Source organism: Galendromus occidentalis, unplaced genomic scaffold (assembly GCF_000255335.2).
Source record: "Galendromus occidentalis unplaced genomic scaffold, Mocc_1.1 scf7180000077547, whole genome shotgun sequence".
Lineage (NCBI taxonomy): Eukaryota > Metazoa > Arthropoda > Arachnida > Mesostigmata > Phytoseiidae > Galendromus > Galendromus occidentalis.
The window spans coordinates 57,373-63,626 of NW_003805535.1; positions in this window are offsets into that span (position 1 = coordinate 57,373).

Sequence of the window (6,254 nt, forward strand, 5' to 3'; positions counted from 1 at the left end):
AATATTTCCTGCCGAGTTAAAGGGGGTACGTTAATACCACCTAGAAACGCAATGTATGTCACGGTCACTACAGGAATACCGTCGAATACGTTACAAACCGATAGTATTCTGAATTGTGGTCCGAACAGTCGATTCATCACACCATACAGTCTGGTTGATTCGAGAGAAGACGGATCATGTGAAGTTTTGGTGGTTAATCTGGAGGATTCTCCAATATATCTCAAAGAAGGACGATCGTTAGGGAGAGTCCATTTCCCGGATAAAGTGGAAGTACCCACGGAGGTTCACGAAGAAGGGAAAACTCGAACCCGCTTGACATCTGAGTTACGACTCGGAGATGACCTCACACCACAACAAACGCAAAGAGTAAAGACGTTACTCTTGGAGGACTTCGCTGACCTCTTCGGACAACCAAACCGATTGTCGAGCACGAAATTGACTCAACATTCGATACCCACAGGGGATACACCCCCAATAACGTAGCTTGATGGACAGAGTTATCGGTGCTTTGAAGTACAAAATGGCATTGGTCTACCTGGATGATATAATTATCTATTCGAAAGATTTCGACAGTCATCTCGCTGATTTAAGACAAGTTCTAACGTCGATTCAAAAGGCTGGACTTAAGCTGAAAGCAAAAAAATGCATGTTCGCGGCGACCGAAGTGACGTATCTCGGGCATAAGGTCACGTCGCGAGGAATCGCTCCCGACTCAGAAAAAGTTGCAGCTGTGACTAATCTGCGTGCACCCTCCAATATCAAAGAACTGAGAAGTTTCTTGGGTCTTGCATCCTATTACCGGCGATTCATCAAAGACTTCGCGAGTGTCGCATCGCCTCTCTATGATCTTTTTAGTAAAGGCTCATTCAAGTGGGAAGAGGTCCTCCAGAGGGTCTTCCAGGAAATCAAAAATCGCATAACGAAGGAACCGGTTCTCTGTCATTTTCAAGATGGTTTGGAAACGAGGCTTCAAACCGACGCTAGTGGAACTGGACTCGGGGCGGTTCTGGTACAGATTTTCGAAGGCAAAGAGAGAGTGGTGGCTTACGCTAGCCGACGCTTGACCAAAGCAGAGGCTAAGTGTCATTCTTCGGAGACTGAATGTTTGGCCGTTGTCTGGGCTATTCAGAAATTCCACCCTTATTTGTATGGACGCCGTTTCAAAGTGGTCACCGACAGTATTTCTCTGAAGTACCTCAGAAGCAAAGCCAATTTGTCTCCTAAGCTCATCAGATGGGCTTTGGCCATCCAGGACTATGATTTCGAAGTGGTACACAGAAAAGGAAAGGATAATGGGAACGCAGACGCGTTGTCCCGTCTAACCATCGCGCCGATTCAGCTCGAGTATCTCCAACGGGAACAAAACAACAACCAACATTTCCAGCGGATTTTAGAGCGGGTTCGGACTACGGATAACCCGTCGAGTGAATATACCGCTCGAAATGGTTTGCTTTATCGGCGTGGTCGACTGTGTATTCCGGCTTCATTAAGTGAAGAAGTCATCAAATTATGCCATGAGGACGGTATGGCAGGGCATCCGGGAATCCGTGGAACTGAACGTCGTGTTCGGGAGCGCTTCGATCTTGGTAGGGGGCTACATCGTCGAGTGCGGCAGTACGTTAAAGCCTGTGTGGTTTGTCAACAGTGCAAAGCACCCTCACAAAAGGTGGGCGATCTGCAACCAGTCGCACCACCCGCAAGACCTTTCGAGAAAGTGGGACTGGACTTTGCGGGCCCTTTCAACGTTCCGGGGAATCGGCCGGTGTATGTGTTGGTGGTGGTCGACTACTGTACACGCCACGTTCATTTGTTCGCGAGTGGACGGATTTCGGCTCCCTTCGTCGTGCGATCCCTCCAAACTATAAGTGATTCGGTTGGGCATCTAGGTACGATTGTTACTGACAATGCGACGTGCTTCCGTGGCTCCGTCTTAGCTGATTACCTACAGAGGGTTGGTACCTCACACATTCGTACGTCAGTGGGCCACCCCCAGTGTAACGGTCTCGCCGAGAGGAGCGTGCGAACCGTGACGGATCGCCTGTCTGCCCTCGTGCTTGAGGGTCACACGGCGGTCCGAGATGTGATTCCGAAGATAGCGTTCTCGATGCATACGACTATAAGTGAATCGCTTCGGGAAACTCCTTTCGAAATGTTATTCGGGTTTCCCGCAGTTTTGCCTGGTGAGCCCCCACGGGAAGAAAGACTTTTCCGTTCAGCAAGACAAGTGCGTCACGAGGGTCATCGGAACCTGTCGGTAGCTCAAGATCGGATGAAGAATCGTTTCGATGCGTTGAGGGTTAAACCTGCTTCCTTCCATGATGGTCAAGAAGTATTGGTTCGAATAACCCGGGTCCGTCGTGGCCTTTCCAAGAAGCTCCATCCGCGATTCGTGGGTCCTTGGAGGGTGCAGCGGAAAATCGCTCAGGCGACCTATGCAGTGCGGGATCCGTCTGGCCGTTCGCGGAATATCAATGCAAAGGATCTCCGTCCGTTCGAACGAGGGCGTTCGGTTCCGATAGCGTGACCGATTGGAACGGCGCCACTGGCGCTGTCGTATATTTCTATAAAAGGCTGCTCGATACTAGAATAAAATGTTCATTCCTACCACCTTCGTTATTCCGCAACAATATATAGGCTCGAGAGGATCAATAGATACCATACCATACAGTACGGTAGAGTCTTCTAGCTTTAGCCCTCGATGCAACAATTGGTTTTGGCTGCAGATGGTGAAGTCATCGACGTAAGCCACGGCAAGCTCACTCTGGAGTGATTCCAGGGTGCTCTGTACTACCAGACAAAAAAGCGCCGGAGAGAACACATCCCCCTGTTGACGGTTCTGCCTCGGGAGCCAGAATTGTGAGAGCCCGAATTGTGAAAGCCCGAATTTATGGAAGCCAGAATTGTGGAGGCCAGAATTATGACAGCCCGAATTTGTGGGAGCCCGAATTCGTGGGAGCCCGAATTGTAAAAGCCCGAATCAGTAGAAGCCCGAATTCATGAGAGCCGGAATTTCTGGGAACCCGAATTTGAGAAAGCCAGAATCCTACCGAGCGGAGTGAGCCCACACTCGATCGAGACTCATTCGTTCAGAAGGAACTCGACTACTCGTCGGGTCAATTTTCTGTGACGTAGAGACCGCCATTCGATGAAGCTTGAATGGCCCTTGTGCGACTTGTCGCAGTGGTGCTTATCTGGGACCTCAGAGGAGACATTCATATACGAAGGTACGACGAGCGGGACTTATCGGTCGTGTTGTGTTTAGACATGTCAAAGAACCGCTTATTTTGAGAACCGCGGTTCGCGGTTCTCCTCAGGGGAGACGGGGGAGATCTCCTCAGAGAGCCTTGCGGTTCTAGAACCGCAGAGAATCTGCGGTTCTCGCGGTTCCAGGACCGCGGCTCTAGAACCGCTGACATCCTTAGTTGTGTTCCAAAGCTGTGGGTGTGTTTGGAAACTGTTCGTTCGGAGATGTGCTTCAGAAGCAATAAAAACTAGCACTCGAGTTTTTATGTTCTGTATGTATCATTTTCCAGCGATTGGCTAGAGCCCCGGTGAGCCACCGGTGTGGATTATTCTGAGCAGCAGTAGCCGATCGGTATCCGTTTCCGGGATAGTCTCGAATACATTCACTTTCTATGATATAAGTCGAGAGGCTCGCTATCCGTACGTGATACGTGACGGAACGTCCCCCAAAACAGATAGTCAGTGTTTCCTCAGTTGTTGTCGGATCCCGCTTCCTACTAGTTTCCAGCTGAGTCTCCATTCGGAAGTTGTTTGAAGATTTCCTCCTGTTCGACGATGGTTCCGAGCATCGAATCCTCGGTTTCGGCTCCAGGGAGACAATTAGTATCTTGATGAATCCCCGGCGGTTTTCATCGACGGCACCTTCAAAGTAGTACCGCGATTGTTCACGCAGTTGTACACTTTGCACTCGTTCTACAAAGGGCAGATGTTCCCCCTTGCGTTTTTCCTGCTCCCCGATAAGAGGAAAGGAACCTATTGTAGGATGTTCCGAATGTTGAAGGATCACGCTTCCTCGATAGGGAGAGTTTTCGCTCCTCTACTTTCCAGCTGGACTTTGAGGTGGCCACCCTCCGCGCCATCCAACACGAGTTCCTATTGACGGCAATCAAAGGATGAAACTTCTATTTGTGTCAATGTCAATCAGGGCAGTACAGGAGATGATTGATTTTCGGGAAGCTCGTTCCCCTCAGCCGCTCCGGCCGTCGCGCGGGCGCAGCATCCTCCGGAATTCGGGCCTGAAGACTCCGCCATCGCACCTGAGGCATGGAGCTAACAATAAGCAGCGTCGCATCGAATGCGTCGGGGAAGGCGAGCAAGCTCAATGGGACATCTCAAGCCTTGCAGAACACAATGAGTGAGCTCCCGTGAGCACGCATGGGTCAGTGTCTCTGGAGGAGGGTGCAATCCTTGGGTCTTGTATCGTTTTACAACGATCCCCTCGAATAGAAGCTGATCCGATCTTGTTCGGCTCTCAGCCTGGTCCCCCTGGAGAGGATCGGGTAAGCCTGGTTGGAGATAGGTGCGGACTCCCCTCCAGCGGTCCACCCGGCGCATGAGCGTGAGGAGGCCTTCAAAGGATACCTCATCCAGAATTGGCTTGAAAACGCCTCGGTGTTTCCACGTGGTATGTGGAATCACTTTGGCAATTTCGGCGCGCACGACCAATCACGTGGAGGCTTGGCATAGCGCTCTGAGCCGTGCGATCCGGAAAGATCATGTAAATATATTCGAACTCATAAAATTCCTGAAAAAACAGGAAGACAAGGGAAAGGCCGACAGGCTTCTGCTCCGAGCCGGGCAAGCCCCGCCGGAGCTATCGCCCAAATAGTATAAGACCTTGAACGAGCGTTTAATTCGTCTCACAGACGAACTTGAGACGGGGGCGAAAACCCTTATGAAGTACGTCATGAGCGTTGGTTTTAATTTAAACTGAAGAAAAAAGATGTAGCATTCGAGACGTGACTTGAGCGTCGACTTGTGTCAGATAGCCAACGAAAAGCTGTAGATTGTAATCCGAGCGAATAATAAGATGGGGTATGAGGACCCATCCCGCCTCCGTACATCTTACACTTTCTTGTTCTCCCCCTTGGCGCCATGAATCTGGGCTCTCACTAATTCGGGCTTCCACAATTCGGGCTTCCATAATTCGGGCTTTCACAACTCCTGGCTCTCACAATTCTGGCTTTCGCCATTCTGGCTTTCACAATTCTGGCTTTCGCCATTCTGGCTTCTGAGGTTCTGCCTCGGGAGCCAGAATTGTGAGAGCCCGAATTGTGAAAGCCCGAATTTATGGAAGCCAGAATTGTGGAGGCCAGAATTATGACAGCCCGAATTTGTGGGAGCCCGAATTCGTGGGAGCCCGAATTGTAAAAGCCCGAATCAGTAGAAGCCCGAATTCATGAGAGCCGGAATTTCTGGGAACCCGAATTTGAGAAAGCCAGAATCCTACCGAGCGGAGTGAGCCCACACTCGATCGAGACTCATTCGTTCAGAAGGAACTCGACTACTCGTCGGGTCAATTTTCTGTGACGTAGAGACCGCCATTCGATGAAGCTTGAATGGCCCTTGTGCGATTTTCTGTGACATTTTCTGAGATGGTACCCCGTTGACAGCCAGTCGACCCTTGCGTCTCCGGAGAATATGGGAGTCGGCGAGGTGTAGGTCTGAGCTACCATTCGATAAATCTCCGGTGCGGGCTCATGAGTCCGTCTCAGCATGGTATCGCGTCGATGGCTGTTGAAAGCGTTTTTGAAGTCCACCTTGAGAAGGACGCTCTTCTCAGTCAGTGGAATGTGAGGAAGAGCGTACGCTGTGAATTGCGATTTTTGTCCCACCACTGGTTGCGAACCTCAGCTGACGGGGGCGCAGGACTACCGAAGGCGGGCCTTCGACGCGTGCGAGGAGAATCTTTGCGGCGAGTCTTCGCAGAGTGCTCCCGACGGCGATCGGCCTCAGTCCGCCCGACGGCTTGGCAGCTGGAATGAATGAATGAATGAATGCATGAAAACTCCTTTATTTCAAGGGTAGTGATAGCCCAGGTGTCTAGCCAACCTCCAGGCATAAAAGTTACTAACAATATCCGTACGGGCTCGTACTTTGGGATACAATGTGCGCTTGGAACGCCGGTGATTTTCGGAAAGGGAGAAAAACTCATCCAATTTGCCCATACTCTCCAATTTGCGGAGAGTACGGATATCAATGAGACGGTGGAGAGACTCTATAGTCGGAAC